A 23,787-nucleotide genomic window follows, 5' to 3' on the forward strand; every position below is an offset into this window, starting at 1 on the left:
ACCAACGGTACACAGTTTTAATCCCACCAACTTTATTGACCTATTGTATGTCTCTGCGCAAGTCACTTGGCCAGACTCATGTCCCAAGTCAAATCTTAAAAAGTTATACGTGTCCAGTGGCCTTACATGGTTAAGAAATATATCAAATAAAGTAATTAATTCATGCATTATTTCAATCCATAAATTTTAATCTTACAGATTTTCTAATTCATTATCCTTTTTACTGTATACTTAGAAAAACACTTTCTTGGCTTACAACCAGGCTTAAATAAAGTCACATCTTACTTTTTGAATAATCAGCAACCTACATCATTTTAATACCACATAAAATGTTATTACTGATTAATCAATCATGCAACTCACCAAATTCATAGTCTTTTTCTCTGTTCTTCAACTTCATAAAATAATTATCAGTAGTTCCTTTACACTTTGATTGATTAGAAAAAATACATTGAACTTGGTAGATTGTTCTTTGTCTCATCTATATGTGATAGGCCGGAACATCACATATTGAATTTGTTTTGATCATTTCTAAGATTTCTGAAAGACTAGTTAACATGAAATAGAGCATGAGCATTTAGATCCAGAGCTTCTTTTTTCTATTAACTTTAGAGATGGTGATTTTACTGGATCTAATGAGTAACTGAATAATATTCTGGTGTTGATCACAAAATTATTAAAAAAGGTTGTCTGATGGTTTTGCAAAAAAGCAAAGTGCACATACACACACGCACACACACGCACACACACACACACACACACACATATATATATATATATATATATATATATATATATATATATATATATGGGGAATATTATATTTAAATAACAAAATGTTTGCAAAAGTTACATTGCAAAATAGTGATGACGACTTGTTGAACAATTACTATGGCCTGTGGATTTAATACAAAAGTCACATACTGTGGAAACATACATGATAGGTACTATTTGACACATCATGCAACCTAAAATTTATTGCTGGCACCATTTGGTTCAGTTTAATTCTGATGCCATGTAAGATGCTTCTGTGTCTTAGTCAAGATGGCAAACTAAAAATGCATGAAGCAAAATAGATGTTATCGCATCAAGATTTTTAACATCTTTACAGCATGTCCTAAGAAAAGGCATACCTTGTGGAACACAACCAAAAAATGGAACGAGGAGCCATAAAACAATACAGATTTATTCAGCAAGTCAGCAAGAAATATTAACGCTCCACTCAAATAAATAAAATGTTTTCGTCCAAACAATTTCAGACTTTTTCAGATGATACCTCGTGGAACACCCCTTTCTTAAAAATATATTCTAAAGATAAAAGTTTCAAATTCGGGCTCTAAAACATTCAGCAAGATTCAAGAAACTCTGTTAAGAGTTTGTGTAGAGCCTACGTAGAGTGTTTCCATATACACAAAGTCATGCCTGTTGTGTGCAGCTCAACTCATATTAAAAAAGTGTGACATGCTTAAACAAGGCTTCGCTGCATGCAGCAATGTTATTATGGCCACCAAACCTCTTCGATAATGTGGACAGCATTTCTGTGTAAGGTTGCTGTCTGCAGTAAGTCAATCAGACTTCTCAACCTCTTACAGCAAGAACTCTGAACAAAGCTATAAATAATGTGGTGACAAAGGCCCCAAAATAGGGGCAATGTTTAAATATTGCTGATACAACTTAAAATGTTGATAGAATAACAGGTTTTGCAGTAGCATGAAAGTTCCAAAGGGTATGAAATCTGAATCTCGACTGTTTGTCATTATATTCTGAAATCAGTCCCCAATGATTTGACAAAAAACACAAATTTTATGAGAAACAGACCAAAAATATGAAGTACAAATCTAGATATTCTGTGAAAATCTGTATATTTGAGAGGTATGATGGCAAGTGCTTTCCCTTGTTCAAAATTTGGCAGGGTCCCAACAACATTTAAATAAGGAAAAATTGTACAAGAGACCCTGCCATAGATATGTCATTCTGCATTTATTAATTTTCATATATTTTATTGTTTCTCTTTTTTTTTTGCATGTTTGTGTGCTGGTTAGTTCATTTGCATATTCTGGATTTTTTATTTTTCTGTTTTTCGCGTTTGTATGATGCTTAGCTTGTTTGCATGATTGGGCCACCCATGTATGACCCAGGCAGCCTAAAATGGAAACCAGATGCATTCAGTTATTACCACTGGTCATAAGCGAGGCTGTACTGTGTTAACACCATCAAGTTAACAATAAATACTAATACAGGGCATGTCAGGAAACTAATCCTGTGGCAAAAGGTGGTAAGTCTAGGTCTGGAGTTCAAATGGTTCTGGGTTCTAGTACAGGACAAGCAAACATTTCTTTTACTGTGTTGACATTGCAGATTATACAAATGAACTGCAACACAGACACGTTTTCTCAACCTTCTCATGGCAAAAGCAGGAAGTTTAGGACTACTGTGCACATTGTCCTATGTTCAAAAACTGCATATGCCATGCACTTTTATTGTTGTTCCACATCACATCATATTTACTCTCACTGATAACACCTGACATTGTGTAGCTGATATTAATATTTGCATGAATGAGGGCTGAGACAATAATATTGTGTAATTCATTTTTACCTATTCATTTATATGGGTATTGTGCATATATTATGGAAAGTATGACTGTGGGTATAATGTGTACTATATTAATTTAATTATATTTCTGCAATCCCATTTGAATTACTAAGCTACATACATGGCTGTGTATCAAATATTCTTGGAATTGCGTTTCTTTTTTATTTTATTGACCACTGCTGAGCATTGCTTACCATTGCACACCCTAGCTTACAATGTTTAAGCGATGGTAAGCGGTGCGCAGCATTTTTTAAATGTAGCAAAAACCAGACAGTGCTCACTCTAAGTAAGTACAATATGTTCAATTGGTGGGAAAACAAATATTTAAAGTGGAATTGGCTGGAAATGCTCATTAGACATTTACCTTAATCTTTAGGAGACTTGGCTTGTGTTGGAGAGGGTCTGTGCTTTTGAGCAGGAGTGCAAAGTCTTTGCTGGGCTCCTTGAAAAGGACCATGGCTCATACCTATTGTACAGGGACTACTCAGGTTCTCAGTATATGTCTGAGGTCTGGACTACTTTGAATAGGTTTTTGACCAGTGCAACAGGTATTGCATGCACTGGTGACCCGTGTAGTCATCATTATGATGATCTATGTAGGAGAAAGAGGGATATCCTTGAAAAGTGGATCAGGTAATGTAGAGCAGGAAACACTCCACAGATAAGTATAAAAGGCATTGACCAACAGTAAATGTTATAGTCAAATATAGTCAAGACTAGTATTCATAATGGCATTCTGTTTTTTTTTTTTTTCCAAAGCTGCTTAAAAATAATGTAAGGTCTCATGGAGTGCACCTGGCAAAGATGAGGGAAGCATGTGGTATGTATGCATATAAAAAGTACTGTTATTGTAGTTTTAACTGTTAAAGATGGATTACTTGTTATTTCAGACAGTTATATTTAACTGAGCATGCATATCTCAACTGTAAAAGAATGCATGCATAGCTTACATTGTAGCACAATGCAACTGTTTCCCATTCTCAAATAACAGTGATCAGGCAAAGCTATCACAACAATGAATCAAACACATAAACACACTAAGACATACTCGGAGGCTCTGAGCAAAAATTTACCTAAACAGCAGAGGCCTCCAAAGCAGACACCCAAGCAACTGCCACCTCATGACACACCACAGGCAACACATAAACCACAAAATCAGTGTGCAAAGCAGTCACAGCCCTTAAGGCCAAATACAACACCAAACATACTTGTCATAGGTGACTCCATAGTCAGACACACTGACGTCCCACTCACCAGGCTGAATAAGGAGAGGGCCACAGTAAGCTGCCTATCGGGCGCTAGAATCCGCCACATAACACAAGCACTCGGGTCACTCTGCAGCAAGTACAAATATGACACAGTCATTGTCCATGCTGGTGTGAACGACCTGAGACGTACCTCCCTGGACTACATGAAAAGAGACATAGAGGAGCTCTCTGATTATGTAGCCCAGGCAGGTATGCCCTGACCCTGAGCAGTATCCTACCTTCACCAAGAATGATGCCACAACATAGAGACAAGATGATCAGCTTTAACAATTGGCTTAATTTCTGGTGTCATTCAAAGGGGATCCAGTGTCTGTCTGCCTGGGATGACATGCTTGACAAGCCATGCTGCTTCGCAAGAGACGGCTTGCACCTGTCACCCCTGGGATTCCGGATATTGGCTAAGGCTCTTGCCACCCCCATAGTGCCTTTTTTAGGCAAGGCTCAAATTCTAAACCTACCACCCTAGAAAACAAAAATGGGAAGAAACTAAGGGTAATGCTGCTCAATGCCAGAAGTCTAAATCTCAAAATGCACGCACTCGAGGCCCTTCTCAGTATGGAGAACATCGATGTCTGTGCTGTAACTGAAACCTGATTCAAGGCTCCTGAGAGCACCCCGGCACTATCAGGTTTTACCTCATATCATGCGTTCCGGCCCCAAAACCTGGACCACACCACAAAAGGAGGGGGTGTATCCATATTCATCAAGGATACCCACACCTCCAGGTTGGTGGCAACGCACGAAGCATCGGAAACCATCCAGGTGAAATTAACCATAGGCAAAACTGCTCTACAATTTGTAGCATGCTACAGGCCACCCTCTCAAACTCAGGAACCCCACACAGCCTTCCTGAAGACACTGGAGGGTATTAATGTATCTCCAAACACCATTATATTGGGTGACTTCAACTACCCGAATATAGACTGGGAACATTACTCAAGCCCCAACTTTTTAGCCCAAAGGTTCCTGGAGTTCATAAATTCAAATGCCATGGAACAACTAGTCACCGTTCTCACAAGAGGAGAAAATATACTAGATCTCATCATCACAAACATGGGGACAAAATGCTCCACACCGGAAGTATATCCCTCATTGGTGAGATTAGATCATAAACTAATCTCACTGGAAATTCACATCCCCCACCCCAAACAAAGAGACCACAGTGAAGAACTTCTCTAAAGCAAACTTCACACTACTCAAGACTGGTGTGGTATCCTTCAAGGCCCCCGAGCCAGTGGAAACCACAACCCAAGCTGCGGAAGCCCTTACAAATGCCTTCTACGAACACCTCCAGGACTGCATGGATCAGGCAATCCCTAATAAAACCAAGACTCTTTCCACCAAGGGCAAACGTCCAGTCTGGTGGACCCCAGCCATAAACAAACTTTACAATAAGAGGAGAAAGCTGTTACATGATAGAGCAAAATCCATAAAAGAGAAGACACCCTTGATCATTATTAGTAAAAAATACGAGCACTCATAAAATCACCCAAGGCCAACTTTGAGAGAAAAATTGCCATAGATTCAAAAGACAATCATAAGGCCTTCTTCAGCTATGTTAGAAATCTGGGTGGAATCTCCCAGATATGCTCAGAATTAGTCCAAAATGATACAAAAATCACTGAACCCACAGACATTGCCAACATACTGGCGGACAGGTTCAGTGCAAACTTCACCCCCCTCTCCCCCCCAAAAGGAGAGATAACTATCCCAGCGGAGTGTAGCCTCCCAGACATCTCAAATGCGCAGGTAAAAGCTGCTCTCTCTAAAGCTAAAAACACAGCATCAATGGGACCGGATGGTGTCCCCGGCTGTGTGCTGCACGAACTCAATGAGGAACTAAACCCGCACATAAGGCAGCTGTTTAATCTTAGCCTTACCACAGGATACGTGCCCAAGGAGTGGCGTACGGCAACTGTGGTCCCACTCCACAAAGGCGGTGCCTCTATGGACCCTGGTAATTACCGCCCCATAAGCTTAACAAGCCTGGTCTGCAAAGCTATGGAGAGTATCATAATGGAACTCATAAACAAAGACATAGGGGACTTGCAGACATTGGACCCGACCCAGTTTGGCTTTGTCAAGGGCAGATCATGCCTTTTGAACTTGGTCAACTTCTTCGAAACAGTCACCAAGGCCATTGATGAGAAAGGCAGTCCATACAGCCTACCTTGACCTTGCAAAAGCTTTGACACAATACCCCACTCAGGTATTATAGAGAAACTTACCAGCTTAAATGTAAACCCATATGTCACAAGATGGGTTGCAAACTGGCTAAAGGACAGAACCCACAGGGTCAGAGTTGCTGGCACCATGTCAGACTCCAAGCCGGTCACAAGTGGTGTCCCACAGGGCTCAGTCCTTGGCCCCTTGTTGTTCGGCATCTACTTCTCAGAAGTACAGGCAAACATATGAGGACTATGGCTGACAAAGTTTGCAGATGACTGCAAACTGGGCGCCATAGTGGAAAGTACATCGGACACAGATATCCTTCAGAGGGTCTCACGGAAACTGATAGCTGGTGCCAGAGCCATGGCCTGAAGTTAAATGCCAAAAAATGTATAGTCATACCCTTCGGGAAAAACAAGGTAACCCCAAGCTACCATATAGTTGGCAATCCACTAAGCACAGAAGAGGTTATCAGGGACCTGGGGACCCAGGTTGACAGTGGCCTTTCTTTTGACACTCACATTGCTAAAGTGGTTAGAAAGACCTTCTACATTGCCCACCTGATCATGAAGGATTCACATCCAGATCAAGTGAGGTCATTGTTCCCCTGCACTCTTCACTTATCAGACCAATGATCGAGTACAATGCCCCATTCGGGATGTATCTCACCCGACACCTGCAGCAATTGGAGAGACCCCAAAAGTTCCTCACCAAAAGGATAAAGGGATTCCAAAATCTGTCATATGCTGCCAGACTGAAGAAACTCCAGCTCTATTCAGTCACATACCGTCTGCTCAGAGGTGACCTGTGCCTGACATACAAGGCCATGTCCAACCTGGAATTAATGGACATGCTCCACCTCAAAAAATCCAAATCTACCAGATCCACTAGAGAAAGCAACTTAAACCTTAGCACGGATATAAATAAGACATGCTGGAGGGATAGATTTGTCACTCAGAGACTCCCTATGCTGTGGAATAAAATCCCGGTCCATGTGAGACAGAGCACCTCGCTGGCTCTGTTCAAGAGAAATCTTGACCGGTGGATGGGAGATCGTAGGTTTACCCCGGGAATCATCTCTGTGTCACTGCTGGACAGAGGCAAAACAAACTAATGGGCACAATATTTTTTAACATAAGGGGTGGCGTAAGCCACAAAACTTTGGGATAGGCTTATAAATGCCTTAGGGCAGATAGCCTAGTATAAACCTATGAACCTATAAAGTATAAAAGGACAGTATGCATGCATTAGTCTGTAGTCCAAAAGAAAAGTAGTGTTACAGTAGTCAGCTGTTGTGTGTTCAAAGACCACACTTCCCAAATATACAGTAGTGTGCACAATAGTGTTATGTTTTCAGCATTATATACACAATACTGTTAGCTAATCGACATTATAGCAAGTTACTTTCAGACCTCAATATATCTTGCATGACTGGCCTGCCATCAAGAGTAAGCATGCATATGTGCAATATATGTACACGTGAATGATTGCTGGTTGTAATTTGATCAGTACTACATTGTCCATCTATTAGTAAGTGTATGGTCTTCAAAGTAATAAAGACATTTCTTAACAGCTGGTAGTGTTAAAAGTAAAACTGAACAGAATAGAGTGAAATAATTATAGATATCTTTTGCATATTAATTATAAAGTTAGTAATGTTTCCTATTTTTTTTTCTCTCACCCCACCGCTTTTCTTTTAATTGTTAATTTTTTTCATTTTGTTTTTATTATTTATAATTGTGTAGTTCTTTGTTTTAAATTATTATTTCTGATTTTGTTTGTATTTGTTGTTATATAACTTTTTTGTTATTTTGATTATTAATATGTTTAACTTTTATTTTTCTTTGTTCACTGATTTATTTTTGTGTCTATTTTTTCATTTTTTAAAATTCTATAATTGTATGTTCATTTTTTTTATTACTACAGCACAGCAGGGTAGGCATGTTCCCTGTGATTCTTCTACTCTCACTCCACCAGCTACAGCACTAAGGTTCCAGCACATCTGGGCTGCAGCCTGGCAGCATCTCCTCTGCTCCCCCTGCACTACCTGGGCCCTCATGTAGTTCTGCCCTAATGGATAGGCCTGAGGTCCCCTCTGGGATCAGTGGTGGAGGAGGTGCATTCATCACCTGCAATGAGTTGCCAGGTATTTTGTATAGCATTGTGCACTGCACAGTGGACAGATGCCTATGCCAGATGGAGCACCTGCTCTGAGTCCTGGAATAGAGTACCCATCGCAGATGCACACATCAGTCACTGCAGCCCCCGGCGCAGTGAGGGGACAGTGGTGACAGTCCACTGTGTAAGTACTTGACTCCCACTCTCACCTGTCCCGACATCCATGAGACCTCAGTTTCTCCACCTTTACCCAAACCACGGTGTTAACCCCCATCTTGTGTCCTTCACTGTCTCTGTATCTTGACTTGTATAGCATGTCAGCAATTGCTTTCTCACCTTGCCAACGTGCCTGCCTCAGACAGTCTACGTCCCTTCCCCAGCATTTCTCTCTCACTAAAATAAAAAAAAAAAAAACTGTCCCATACATAGCTCTCCATTTTGCATGCATGTCTACTTGACACACTTGGTTTGGTCAAATGTTCTATACAACATGATTATGTTGTTGTCGCCTCTGTCTCTATAGGTGACAGTCCAAAATCAGCTTATATTGTATACATCTGATAAGTTTCTACTGTTGAAGAAATAGATAGCTATGGTTCTTTCCTACACCGTTCCTGCTCATTCCTGCCCTCTTTTCACTTTGTTTTTCCTCCTGCTTGCTTCCCATTTCACAACTTTTGTATATTCCCCATTTCTTTTCTTCAATAACCAATGGTAAAAGGCAGTAGTGTCAGTAAATGTATGTAAAATTAGCATAAACACTTGTAAAATTCATGCCTACATCCCATTTCAAACCCAGTACCATCTGCCTCCAAAAACAACAATGCATTAACCCACCTGGAAACAGAGTCATTTCTTTAGCAGGTGCATTTTATACAATCAATATTAACTATCACATGTTATGTTCATATTTACCCTGTTTACTCCCCAGTGCTTGTTCCTTATATCACCAATGTCATATTTTCAGCACTAACTGTGTATGAAGCATCATTGCATGATAGACATTAATGTTTTATAAAGCCTTAGTGTGCAATCCCCATTTAATTTTATAGAGTATGTGTGCACCATGCTGTGCATAGTGCAGCCTTGCTAAGCAAGGCATATAAAAATGTTCATGCATTGATCCAGCTTTGTTTTGGTTTAAATGGCACTGCGTCCGAATACAGGTGTAAGTAACAGTTTTGCATACTTTTATGTGTAAATAAATATTATAAATTGAGATAGTCATGAATCTGTGTCATAATTGTTTTGAAGCATGGCAGTGGTTTCAAATACAGGTTTATATAATGGTTGTAATTGTTTTTTCCATGGGTGCAAGCCTTTGAATGATGGGCACCATTGTGCTCCATCATGCATAGATTGTTTAAAGAAAATAAATGGGGAAGGCAGGAAAGTGGTGAACTGGGGAGCCAGCACGGGGGAAAAGAAAGTGAAAGGAGGTCAGGAATGTGCAAGAAAGGTCCAAAAAAGAACCATAGCTATCCATTTCTGCAACAGTAAAACCTGATAATATATGAAGAATATTAGCTGAATTTGGATTGTCACCTCCAGAGAGAGACAGTTGACCACAACACAATCATGTTGTATAGCCAATTGGACCAAATCGCGGGTGTCATGAAGACACTGGTGTGAAATGTTGAGGTATGTATGGGACAATATTTTTGAGGGTCACAGGTGCCCTTTTTTGCCTTCTTGGCAGACTGAGAGGAATGTTGGGGTAGGGAACTAGGTATGTATGTGTAAGGTAAGGAGGGTGTGTGAGGAAGCAATGGCATACAGACAAGACAAACAAGATGAGACAGCAGGATGGTGAAGGACACAAGGGTGGTAAACACCATAACTGGGGAGAGGGGGACTTCAAGAGCCAATGGGCATCAACTTTGGAGACAGTGAGAATCGAGTCCTCACCCAGTGGACTGTCATCACTGTCACCTCACTGAGCTGATGGCTGTAGTGTCTAACATCTGCATCTCCTTGTATTATTCAGAACAACAATAGAGAGCAGTCTCTCCACCTGGCATAGCTACGCACGAGCTGTGTGCTGCATAATACTAGGCACCAACCATTGCAGTTAATCTCGGGTGATAAAATCACCACCTCTGCCACTGCTTCTGGAGGAAACCACTGGCCTATCCTGTGAGTTAGAACTACCTGAGGGCTCAGGTAGTGCAGTGGCAGCAGAGGGGGTGTTACCAGGCCGTGTCCCTGACGTGCTGGGATGTGATGCTTTGGCCGGTGGAGTTGGGGCAGGTGGTTCCTGTGGGACCATTCTTCCCCACTGTGCTGTAGAAAAAAAGGAAAAAAAAAAGAATGTAAGAGGCAGAGAGAGAGAGAAAAAAAAGGAGAACATTAGCAACATCATACATCATGCAAAGTAATGATACAGTTATTTCTCTTTATTATATTACCTTTAGTATAAACAGTACAAACTGTAAACAAATGTGTTCATAACATGTCTGAATACCCAGTTGATAACAGATGCACAATATAGTACAGATTTCAGCCAGCAGTCCTTGATGTGTGCATGTACTGCCCATATGCAGGCTTCAAATCTACTAATTACATTTTCCAGCAGGCCATTTGTGCCACTGCTAGAGAGGTCTGCAGTTACAGTGCAATAATGAAGAAAACATAACAGTGCTTGTTCCTTTGGTAATTGTGATGTTTGAACCCACACCTGCTGACTACTCTCTACTACCATAGTGTTCTGTGTTCCCAAACTCTTACAGCAATAAATGTGGACAAAGTCATATGTAATGGGGCCAACGTCTGAAAAATAGGCATAACTCTTACATACTTGCTGTTACAAACTTAATAAGGTGATACAGTAACAGGTGTTGCACTGGCATGACTCTTCTAAAGGGTCTGGGTTCTAAATCTCAAAGTCTGACCTTATTTAGTGATGTCAGTCCTCAACCCTTATGCAATTACGTAACTGAAAGCCATAACCAAATATGTAACTATTCAAAGACTGGACAGTCTATGGATATCTGTACAGTTGACAGGTATTACTGTATTACACACCAACTAAGCCCATACCTCATAACCTCTTTCAGCCACAAATGTGGACCAAGCAATAACTACTGTGGGTACAAAGGCACACATAGCAACACATTTTACATATTCTTCTATAAGCCTAGAAAAGTGATACAATAACAAACTTTGTAGTAGCACAGATGTTCTGAAAGTATGAAGTATGAGACACAATGCTTTGCCAGACAAACACAATTTATGAGAAGCAAACCAAAATCATGATGCAACAATCTGGACATTCTGGAAAACCCATAGAGTTGAGAGGTTATTATAAAGCAGTGCTTAACTTTTAACTAATGTAACAGTACTGTTTTGATGCATACATACCACATGCTGCTCACATCTGTGCCAATCGACTTTCATGGGCTCAAACACTCAGATCATGATCTGCCTCAGCTGTGGAAAGAAACAGAAGAGAATACCATTATGAATACCAAGTCTAACTATATGCAGCTTTAAACTATTACAATTAATGTTTGACAGTCATACCTACACATCTGTGGGGTGCCACCTGTCTGACATTTTTTGATCCTACAGCTGAGGGCATCCCCCTCCTCATCCTGAGGTCTCGATAGTGGTTCCTACACTGTTCACCTCTGCGGGTGATACCAGTATCACTGGTCAGAGCCTGGGCCAGGCTATTCCATGCTTCTGTCCTTGATTGTGTGGAATGATAGTGCCTCTGCAGGAGCCAGAAACCATGGTCATTCATTAGGAATTCAACAACTACTCTGGACACCTGGACACCCCACCTTTGAGACCTACATCTCAAATCCTCTCCAGAAACACCTTCCATGTCTGTCACAGAGCAAGTCCAATGTAGAATGATATTTTCCCACCAATTGCACATATTGCATTTACTCAGAGGGTGTACTTTCTGATTTGGCAACAACTGAAAAAGCTGTATGTTGCTTACCATCAAGCAAACAGGGTGCAAAGGGTGCAACATGTTTGCACCATGGTAATCAAAGCAGAAGTTTGGTAACTAATGCAATTTCTATGTTATTTGAGATACAGGTAATACTGTAACTGTGTATGTCCAGTGTGTGGGCAGGCAAGCCACATAACAGGAATATACTTTCCTGAATATAGTACACATTATACTCACACTCATACTTCTGTTATTAACTAGACAATACATAGATTAATAAATAATTGCATAATTTACACAATATTACTGTGTTAGCCCTAAGTCATATAAAGATTATATAAGATACACTAGGTCATCTGCTATAAGTGAGAGTAACTATAATGTGAATTGGTACAATATTAGAATTGAATGATATACACTGTATTCAAACCCTGGACCATATGGATGTTAGTCCTGCACTGACAGCTATTGCCACAGGAGAGTTGGGCAATCCTATCTGTCTGGGTTAGTTCATTTCTAAATACTGATATGTCACAGCAGTAAACAAAAGCTTTTCACCTTGTACTTGAACCCAGGACAATCTAGAATTCAGACCTAGACTTAACACCTGCTGCCACAGAGCAAGTTACATAACATCCTCTAAGTTAGTATTCATTGTTAAGTTCTGTCGGTTAAACACAGCACAGTGCAGCACAATGGCACTTTGCAGGTTTGAACAATGCACAGTTACATTACTAGAAAACATCCTGTTCCTGTTTGTGGCTGTCTGGGTCCTGTTTGCTACCTGGGTTGTCCAGCTGTCCATTTTCTGCAATGCTGCTCTACATGCAAAACTGATTAGCATAGCCAAGCCTGTTTGTGCTAAGTGGCTCATCACGGAAACAATGCACCTCCCCATCACCCACTAAAGCAAGATAGAAGGAGAAAGAAAAAAGGGGAAAAGAAGGAATACAGTTTGTTACTACACAGGAGGTATGTCAGCAGGGGTCTACTTTAAAAGACCGAAACGACGATTCCCCGACACGCGGAAAACGAAGACCAAACAACCGACAGGTAAGTTTCTCGAAAGGGTGATTTGCCGACAGCGGAAAGACCGACAAGGGTAATGTGTGATCGCTTGGTAAGTGTGCGACAGTGACGGAGTTAGGAGCGGTCAGGTAAGTGTGCGATATTGTGGGATTTTGGGTTAGGCTGTGGGAAAGGTGAGTGTGTGTTAGTGTCGGAGTTAGGGTTTGGGTAAGGTAAGTGTGTGATAGTGAGGGACTGTAGTTTAGGGACGGGTTAAGTGAGTTAGGTTTACAGTGCGGGTAGGGTGTGTGTGTGATAGTGACGGGCTTTATGTTTTTGGGTGGGTTAAGTGAGTTAGGGTTAGGGTCCAGGTAGGTGAAGTGTGTGATAGTGTCGGACCTTGGGGTTAGGGGTGGGATAAGTGAGTTAGGGTTAGGGTGCAGGTAGGTGAAGTGTGCGATAGTGTCGGACCTTAGGGTTAGGGTTTGGGTTAGGGCTAGTGGCTATGCTATGTAGTGTAATGTGTTGTTTACATTCGGTGTGTCGGTGTAATGGTGTTCGGTGTTTTGCGTTGTAGGTTATGTGTGTTGTCGGTTATCTGGTCTCGGTGATTTGTGTGTCGGCGAACTGGCATGTCGGTCTTTCAAAGTAGACCCGTCAGCAGAGGTCTGGATTTCCAACTTCACTTCAATGCACCTTCTGAAAACAGGATGGGTGTCTTATCCCTGTTTGCCACACAAATGGCTTGGCAGCAAACCATTTTATGTTATCCACCACACAACAATCTTCCACAATGTATTTTAACTGATATCAAGCCATCAGCTGTTATTTATACATATATTATATGAAATAGATTTGGATGTACTGCACTTAGTGCTCATACAACCTGTTAGGACTATTGCTTGAAATTATACCAATCCGTATTGCTTGGCCATTCAGCAGTTATCTGACCAGTATTCAGAGATGTGTGATGTGAAAGCCAGTGTAGCTCATTTACCTTACATTGTGTGCATATATTAACTAGGAACAGTATGATATTCATTTGCCAGCAAATGAAGGCTAAGCTGGAAGGCACAAACAACCATACACTGCTCTTTTAGTGTGGGAGCAAAGGTGAATTCCAATTATGGCACATGCAAGGGTACACTGTTCTTATGAGTGGGTGGGCCAAGTTGAGGTCATGTTATGGCACGACTTCTCTATTTAAAGATATTCCATTGCAAACATCTGATGTTAAACTGAGGTCATGCAATAATAACCAGTACTTTGGAGAGGTATGAATGTGGGAATCTTGCATGGCTGAAGACTTCTACTTTCTAATGAACACATACAAGTGAAATAACTGTCTGCTGTCACACATTATTTGACTTTCTGTACACATCTCCACATTTTACCTGCTTACTGTACCAAGTTATTTAATACAAGTACATGCCATAATAGTATTATGCATTACAGTACATGCTCAGGGCTTCCCTTGTAAATGTTGTGTTTGTACTCTACACTTTGTGTCATCCATAGGAGAAACCAGCATGGAGTCTGCATGGATGCTATATATCTTGTTGAATAGCCTCACAAGATTGGTTGATTAGCATACAATTCACCTGCTAATGCAGTAATTAGCTTCTCTGGAGCACAGACTAAGACAGATGCAATCTCCATTATAAAAAGACAAATGTGTAGCTAGCTAGACAACCATATTTCTTCACAGCATAGCTCTACAAAATGAGTATTGCACCCCAGCAGGAATGTTGCCATTTTGATACCTACATAATGCATATGCCAGAATATACTTAAGAATAAATGTGAAGTAATGGCTTTCACACTTTAATCTGTATGCATTACTTGGAAGTGTAATGGTGGCATGGCCTTGGTTATCAAGCCATTTCACAGGTACACAGCACTGAAAATACCTGAAAAGGGAATGCTGTGTTATAAATATGTACCAATAGGATCATAGGAAGTTACTAGGCTATTGGTCTTGAGGCCCTTACAAGCCTAGCCAATAATTTAGCCCATGTTCCAACAAGTCAGCACCCTATGCCACTGCCCAGCAGGGACATAGATGGAATCCCAGGGGTGTATTTTCTGCTCCCCATCCAGTTATCCAGGTTGTGCTTAAAAAGGTTTCATGAGGTACTTTGCTTTACGTGGAGAGGGAGTCTATTCCACAACAGGGTGAGTCTCTGTGACACAAATCTGTCCCGCTAACAAATCACAGACCATGGACAAGTCCTTTGATACCACTTTTAGCATTTCAAAGGTGTTTTGTTAACACAATTAGTCCTTAGCCTGTCATTTTGTTTTGAGGGGCACAAAGATGAGTTAGTGTTAGGGCACTCACTAGACTGCACTTTTATTTTGAATGGGTGGGCATATTTCACTTACTGCTATGGCACAAACAAGGATAAGTTTCTCTTGTTAGTCTCCCTATTTTGTATCCTCCATCTTGTTGTTTTAAGAAATATGCAGACTCCTTCATGTTATCCAGGGGAAATACTGACAGCCTTCCTTTATCCCTTTATCTGTAAACAGTTAATTTGTAGTCATGTGATCCTCGTGTGTTATCATTCTTTTGTCTTGCAGGACACAGTATCTGCTCATCATAGGTCCCCATTTACAGATGCAGAGAATAATCTGATAATTGATGCCTTAAGGCAACATGCTGCTGTACTGCTGTCCAGATGATGGACCAATATGGGTGAGCGTACAGTGATCTGGAATGAAAATTTAGTGGTCAACATTAACACTGTTGGTTGACACAATCACACATCTGAACAGGTGAGTCACAGAGCAATAGACATGGTAACTGATGCACATAGTCATGAAGCTAAAGTGGCATGCAGTCATCAAGTCACTGGTGGAGACCCTGCTGCAGAACCCCTCTCAGTGCCAGTGAAGAATCTCTGGTGAACATTGCCACCCAGGACAGCTCCCAGCAATCCGTGGCACATTGTGGTCTGGATGTGGGCACAATTCCTGCATCCCAAAAAGAGCTTCTACTTATATTTCATTAGATGATAATTAGAATACTGTGGCATAGTACACTAACTTCAGTAATGTATATCTTTATGTCAGCTGTCTGTTGGGTGTGTGGATTTAGGATTGCTACAGTTATAAGCTTAATTTAAAGTTGTCAGCTACATTTTTGTTGACATTTGAGGCACTGCAGATATAGAGTTGTAAATGCATTACCCCCTATTTTACTGTTAGATGTGATATTGTTGCCATTACCTCTTGCTTTACTTATTTCAGGACCATCAGGAATACAGAGATGCAGGCCTCCTGCAGATGGCAATCCTAATATTTTTATGTCAGTATTGTAGATAAATTTCAAAATATCTCATAAGGTGTCCTCTCAGGTCTGTTACATGTATTGCTATACTGTCTTTAATAGTGACAGCAGTGTACTTTTTAGCATATATTGCAGCATAGTAGTGCAGATATTAATGTATTCATGTGTTTCTCCATTTTTGTCAGAGGAGAGTTTGACCGTGGGAGACTGGACACTCTGACACCCGATGTCAGTCTCTCAACAGACACTGATGATGATGGTGGCCAAACTGAGGTGCAGCTGGGGGGTGCAGAGGTTGAATCTGGCACAGAGATTAACATCTGGTGACCCCCTTCATTTTCCCTGGATACAATCAGTAGGCCTACTCCTACCCAGTTGACTGAGGCCAGAGATATTGGACAGGTTGAGGATGAGGACATTGATCAGGGGAGTATGGCTACTGCAACTTCAGTGTTTGTTAAATCCGTCCTTAGCCAAAGTGTTGGTGAAGTGTCATGCAGGAGGGTTGATAGTGGTGCTTGGATGAGCCCTACTGTCCCTCCTCCACCTGGTGCAGGTGTCTATTCCCGTGTTATGCAATGGAAGTTTTGGGCTGTCATGGAGGCACAGGCACATTCTGAAAGGCACTCCATACAAACACTCAGGGTTCTTTCTAGATGTGGCACAGTCTGACATACATGACTGCCTCCACTATGTAGCCAATTTGATGGATCAGTTGAATGACACATTGGAACATGGATTGTCTGTGATGTAATGGGGGGTTATATCATGGACAGTGCAGTGTCTGTGATGACACATCTGCTAGGAGGTGGATGTCATCCACGTGGGCATAGGTCAGTCATACCATCTGCTGCTAGCCAAATTGGCCAAGCCCAATCATGCTTCCATAGTGGCAGCACTTTCCCTGCACCATCAGGGAGTGTGCTGTCCACCCCCAGACATGGCAGGCTATGTGGTCATGGTCTTAGGCATTCCCTTGAAAGGACCACATCGAGCAGACAACAGTATCTGATCTTGAACATAGAACAAGTCTGACTTATACAAGAGGGCAGGTGAACTTATAGTAGATGACACCAGCAGGCAATGTGAAAGCATCAGCTTGGGAGGCCTGCATAGGCACATATGGTCATAGCATAATATGAGGCTAATAGCCTAATAGCACTAGGTTGCTTAGAAGCCTAGCTGTATAACAACACAAGTACCCTTACTGAGTATATTTGGATGCTTAAGTTTAGCAGAGCAAGGTTGTGAGCACCACCAACTGGCACTGTCCATGAAGGAGCACACAACATTATAATTTTCACTTTGTTGTGTGGTTGATATATGTGTGGAAAAAATAAACTGAGACCCCAGGTTGTAATGCTTGTAGTTGTATGGCCAACACATGGACTGAAATCATACAGCATCATATATATATATATATATATATATATATATATATATATATATATATATACATAAATGCCCAACAAATCTCCAGCATTCTATAACAAAATCAAAATGAACAGCCGCTGAGAAGAGAAGTTTTATTCAAGCACAGCCTGCACCATGTTACACAGACCGGTGACCGGTTTAGCCTAAAGCGTCATCAGTATGTAATTTAGAAGGCAGAAAACTGGATTTAAATACACGAAAATACAACAACAAGCAGCAAATATTAATGCTAAACACTGCTCACCCAATTTTTACAATAAATACATGAATAAACATATAAACACTCCCCCAGACCTAATCCAATTATTGAAACTAAACTTAATACACAAAACCATGAAAAAACAAACCTATACCAAACCATCAAGGGCAATATACACTGAAATACAAAAACCTATATAGCAAATATAGGCACATATCACTATATAACCAGAAATAGAAATTCCCAACTTTATATAAGAAAAGATATACTTGTACATACACATATAAATATATACATGTATATGCTCTCATATGTGGGAATATGTATTTGCCAGAAAACCAACTTTTTATGAGGAGCAGGGCAAAAATGTGATGCAAAAATCAGGACATTCACCAAATATCTGGACAGTTGAAAGGTGTGCATTGGGCAGCTGACTTGTGCTATGGTTAACTAAGTGTACGGGCATATGGGATACTGCTGTTTGCACATAGGTGAGCAGTGTACAAAACTGAGCCACATTGCTAATTTGTGACAGTTACTCCAGTTTGGCTTTTGCAATGGCCAAAAGCATTTATTGAATGTATCCGGCTTCTATGTCTGGCTGCCTGCTTCATAGGAGTTCTGGTTTCAGCAATACCATGCTTCAAGCAAGCCACATAAGCACATCCAAACTTGCAGTCATTTGTTTGCGCTATACAGCACATTGTGAAAACAGTGGAATAAAAAAAAAGGTAGAAAAATAAAGGGAAAGGGAGACATATGTGAAATGAGCAAAAGCAAGCTATGGATACACACACTACCAAATGATACTACACGTCAGATATTTCTACATAGTTCAGGATTTGAACTTTCACACCACTGCAGATTCAGAAAACAGGATGGATGTCTTAGCCTTCTTTGCCATACAAACAGCTTTGCAACATACAACTGAAGTCATTGTTCACACAAAGAAATGCATCAGAATGTACACTGCTATGAGATCTTCAACTGCGACTTGCACTTTTAACCCTCTGTATTATATTTGGACATAGTGCACTTAGTCATCACACAACGTGCTAGGATTCTGCTTGCAAATATACAGCATTATCTTACTTGTCTGTGTTTCTTGGTACTTCATCATTTATCTGTAAAGTATTGTGTGACATTCAAGTGTATAAAGCATTAAATGGATTTTCCACTACAAAGGTATGGTGCAAAAATAAGGCCATGTAGTGAGCATCAGTATACTTCAGATGTAGGACTGTGTGAATCTTTGAAACATGAGGCCTAGTACTTACTAACTGAGACATATGAGTATAGTGGAAGTCTCTATGATGTCTCATGTTAAAGTACTGTTTGCACAAATCCATGGCACTATTTACTTAATTACTGTTCCAACCTACTAAATACAGGAATATGCCATACTTTCATTCAAAAACTACACTCTAGGTTCAGGACTTACCTTGCAAATATAGCAGTGGACACATTTTGAGTTCAGGGCTGACTCTGTCTGATGCAAACAGTACGCAGCCAGTACATGGGGAGGCAGAGTTTGTATGAGCTGCCTGGTGAGTAGAATAAAGGTATTAGGCATCTAAGTGGTCAGTGAATGTGCTATGTGTAGTCTTTTAACCAAAGCAAGGGCAGACTAGGCATGCAGCCAGCAGCTGTCGGTTCCCTCTCTGAGCCATCCTCTTACTGTGGCTGTAGTGACCCAAGGCATTGCTTAGGGGATATGCTGAGCCTGCTGCAGGTGTTTCCACAAGATCAGACTGTGTAGCATAGCACATACCGTGAAGCCTTGTGTATATGTCTCTGGATCATACTGCAGGGCTCCACCAGAGGTATCTAAGAACTGGTACCATGACTTCAACGGCCCAAACACATGCTGTATGATGTTTCTTGTTTGGGCATGTGCCTCATTATGGTGTTCTTCTGTGGGTGTGCACTTCTGATGGGTGCCATCATCCATGCTTCCAGTGCATAGCCAGCATCCCTGAGTAAATAGCCCTATGGGATGCCCCCCCTAGCAAACATCTGATATAGTTGTGACATGGGACAGACAGGGGGGTCATGATAACTGCCAGGGTTGCCAGCAAACACATTCAAGATTATTCCCTGGGCATTGCACATGACGTGGCAGTTGATGAAGTGGCATCCCATGTGGTTAATGTAGATACTACCCTGCAAGGTGGCGGCTTGATGTGTATATGAGTGCAATCTATGGCACCTAGTACTTCAGTGTAGTGTGCTACAGGGTAGAATTGTTGCATATTGCTAGCTTTATCCTCAGAACTTTGTGAAAGCATATGTGCTCACTGGCATAGGTTCATAGGTAAGTACTAGGCTATCTGCCCAAGGGCATTTATAAGCCTAGCCAGAATGTGTTGGCTTTCACCACCCCCTTAGATTAGTTCCCTGTGCCTCTGTCCAGCAGAGTCATTAGTTCCTTGCGCCACTGTCCAGCAGAGCCATTAGTTCCCTGCACCACTGTCCAGCAGAGCCACTGCAGTGATCCCCGTGGTAAATTTTGTTTCCCATCCACCTGTCAAGGTTTCTCTTAAAGAGTGTTAATGAGGGGCTCTGCCTGATGTATATTGTAATCCTGTTCCAAAGCATGGGGAGTATCTGGGATAGGAATATATCCCTCCAGCATGTCCTATTTATTGTTGTGGTGAGGTTTATGTCTCTAGAGCATGTGGCTCTCCGGGATTTGTTTTTTTTTTTTTAGGTGGAACATGTCCATGGGTTGGACATGGCCTTGTATGCAGGCAGAGATCACCTCTGAGTAAGCGGTATGCAACTGAGTACAGCTGGAGTTTCTTGAGTTGGGCTGCATAGGGCATCTGTTTGAGGCCAGTAATCCTCTTGGTGATGTACTTTTTTGGGCTTTCCAGCTGTTGCAGGTGTCTTGTAAGGTACATCCCAAATGGGGCGTTGTATTCTATGATGGGTCTAATAAGTGATGAGTAGAGAGGCACAATAACCTCTTTTGCTCTAGATGCGAACTGTTTTGTGATTAGGTGGGCCACATAGAAGGATTTTCTAACCACCTTGGCAATATGATTATAAAAGGAGAGATTACTATCTACTTGGGTCCCCAGATCCCTTATTAGATTTTCTGATTTAGGGGACTGCCACCTATGTGGTAGTTCGTGGGTACTTTGTTTTTTCCAAAGGAGATGACTATGCACTTTTTGCCATTTAGCTTGAGGCCATGATTTTGATACCAGGTATTCGTCTCAGTGAGACCCATCTGGAGGGTGTCTGTATCAGCCAGAGAATCAATTATGGCCCCTAGTTTCCAGTCATCTGCGAACTTGGTCAGCCATTGTCCTCCTATGCTTGCCTGTACCTCTGAGAAGTATATACTGAACAGGAGGGGTCCTAGGACTGAGCCGTGGGGGACCCCACTTGTAACCGGTTTAGAGTCGAACGTAGAGCCTGCAACTCTCACCATGTGGGTTCTATCCATGAGCCAGTTGGCAACCCATCTCATGATGTAGGGGTTTATGTTCAAGTTGGTGAGCTTGCCTAAAATACCAGAATGGGGAATGGTGTCAAAAGCCTTTGCGAGGTCTAGGTAGGCTGTGTGGACCTCCTTTCCCCTCATATAATACCTTGGTAATTATCTCAAAGAAGTCCACCAGGTTTAGTAGGCATGATCTGCCCTTAACAAAGCCAAACTGGGCAGGGTCCAAGGTTTAGAGGTTCCCAATGTCTCTGTTAATGAGTTCCATGATGATGATGCGTTCCATAGCCTTGCAGACCAGGCTAGACAGGCTTATAGGGCGATAGTTCCCAGGGTCTGTTGTGGCTCCAGCTTTGTGGAGTGGGATAACTGTTTCTGTGCTTCACTCTGTGGGTACGTAGCCTGTAGAGAGGCTGAGTTTGAACAGTGTGTTTAGGTGAGGGGTTAGTTCATTTTGGAGCTCTTGTAAGGCACAGCCTGGGACCCCGTCTGGTCCCATTGAAGCTGTGTTTTTGCCTTTGGATAGGGCTGTTTTAACTTGTATGTCGATGATTGATGGGGACCTACATTCTTCTGGTATGGTTATGGGCCCTTTAGGGGGTGAGGGGGGGTGAAGTTTGCACTAAACCTGTCTGCCAGAATGTTTGCAATATCAGTCGGTTAGTGTATTTTGTGCCATTCTGCACCAACTCAGAGCAGATCTGAGAGTTTCCACTTAGGTTCTTGATATAGCTAAAGAATGCTTTGTAGTTATCCATGGATTCATTGGCAATTTTTCTTTCAAAACTAGCCTTGGATGATTTAATGAAGGATCGTACTTTCTTACTGATAATGATCAGGTATGTCTTTTCTTCTTGGGATTTTACTCTTTTCTGTACTAGTTTCCTCCTTGTGTTCTATAGCTTGTTTATGGCATGGGTCCACCAGACTGGTTTCCTTTTCTTGGAGGAGTGAGTCTTGGTTTTACTTGGGATAGCACGTCCATGCATTCCTGCAGATGCTCATAGAGTGCCTTTGTAAAGGTTTCATCAGCTTGGACAGCAGTGTCCTTTAGCATGGGGGCTGTGAACCTTTCCACCTCAGTCTTAAGTAATGTGAAGTTTGCTTTTGAAGTTTTTCATGGTGGTTTCCTTGATTGGGAGTGGGGGCAGAATGTGGATATCCAGAGTGATTAGTCTATGGTCTGATCTAACCAGCGAGGGGTTGACCTCCGGTGTGGAACACTGGTCACCCATGTTGGTGATGACCAGGTCCAATATGTTGTTCTGTCTGGTAAGGGTGTAGGCCAGTTGATCCAGGGTGTTCGAGTTTATAAATTCTAGGAAGCATTGGGTTAGGGAGTTAGTACTTGAGTAGTTCTCCCAGTTTATGTTTGGGTAATTGAAATCACCCAGTATTAAGGTGTTTGGTAGGACCTTCATATTTCCCAGTGTCTCCAGAAATGCAGAATGGGGGTCCTGGGCCATAGTGGGTGATCTGTAGCAAGCTACAGTTTGGATTGCAGTCCATAGCATCCAGGAATTGGTGGAGGATCCTGGATGCTGGTGCCTGTGACACACCCATCATGTCCCCAGCTGGTCTTTGAAAAGTATCTGTAGCTAATATTCTAAAGGCTACACATACTTTAGTTTCCATTGTGATGGGTTTCCCTTGATTGCTTCTGGCTCTGAGTTGAGGGCGGCAGAGTTCTTGCAAGATGTCCTTGTCTAGCCTGTATTGTTCTACAATCTCTAGGTCATGAAGCACCTGGAAGGTTACCCTGGGCCTGAAAACTCTTCTCATTCTCTGCCTAGGCATATTGTCATCAGCAGCATTGACTTCAGCCTCTATCACATGTAGATGTAGAATTGCTGCAGCAGCCCCTAGCATTGTGTCTGTTAAAATATCCTTGTCTCTACTCCAATGGTTTTCTCGTATTTAGGAAAACAAGAATGGAGGTTACATGGATAATTTATAGCATGTTGAATAGCTGCACCATGTTGGATTGGTTCATAAAACAGAATTCACCTGCTTATACTGTAATTAGCATTTTTATACACACCTGCTGCTTGCTCATCATTGTGCTAGGCACATCTCCATGTAGCCCTGTGCACCCCCGGGCAATTATGCATAAATAAAGTAAGCATGGCAAAATTGTAATTACTTTCTTCTTCCATTCCTGTGATATCACACAAACATTCAGTATAAAAAGGAAAGCTTATCCACTCTGTAAGCAAATCCAAGACCTTTTGTACTCTAGCTACATGTGGTGCCACTGGACTAATTGCATGATAAACAGAACGAAAGCTGCTATTCACTCCTCCATTACCATGCCATCACGCAAAGGAGGACATTAAAAATGTACAAAAA

This window comes from Protopterus annectens, chromosome 3.part0 (genome assembly GCF_019279795.1).
Source record: "Protopterus annectens isolate FY-2018-M chromosome 3.part0, PAN1.0, whole genome shotgun sequence".
Classification (NCBI taxonomy): Eukaryota; Metazoa; Chordata; order Ceratodontiformes; family Protopteridae; genus Protopterus; species Protopterus annectens.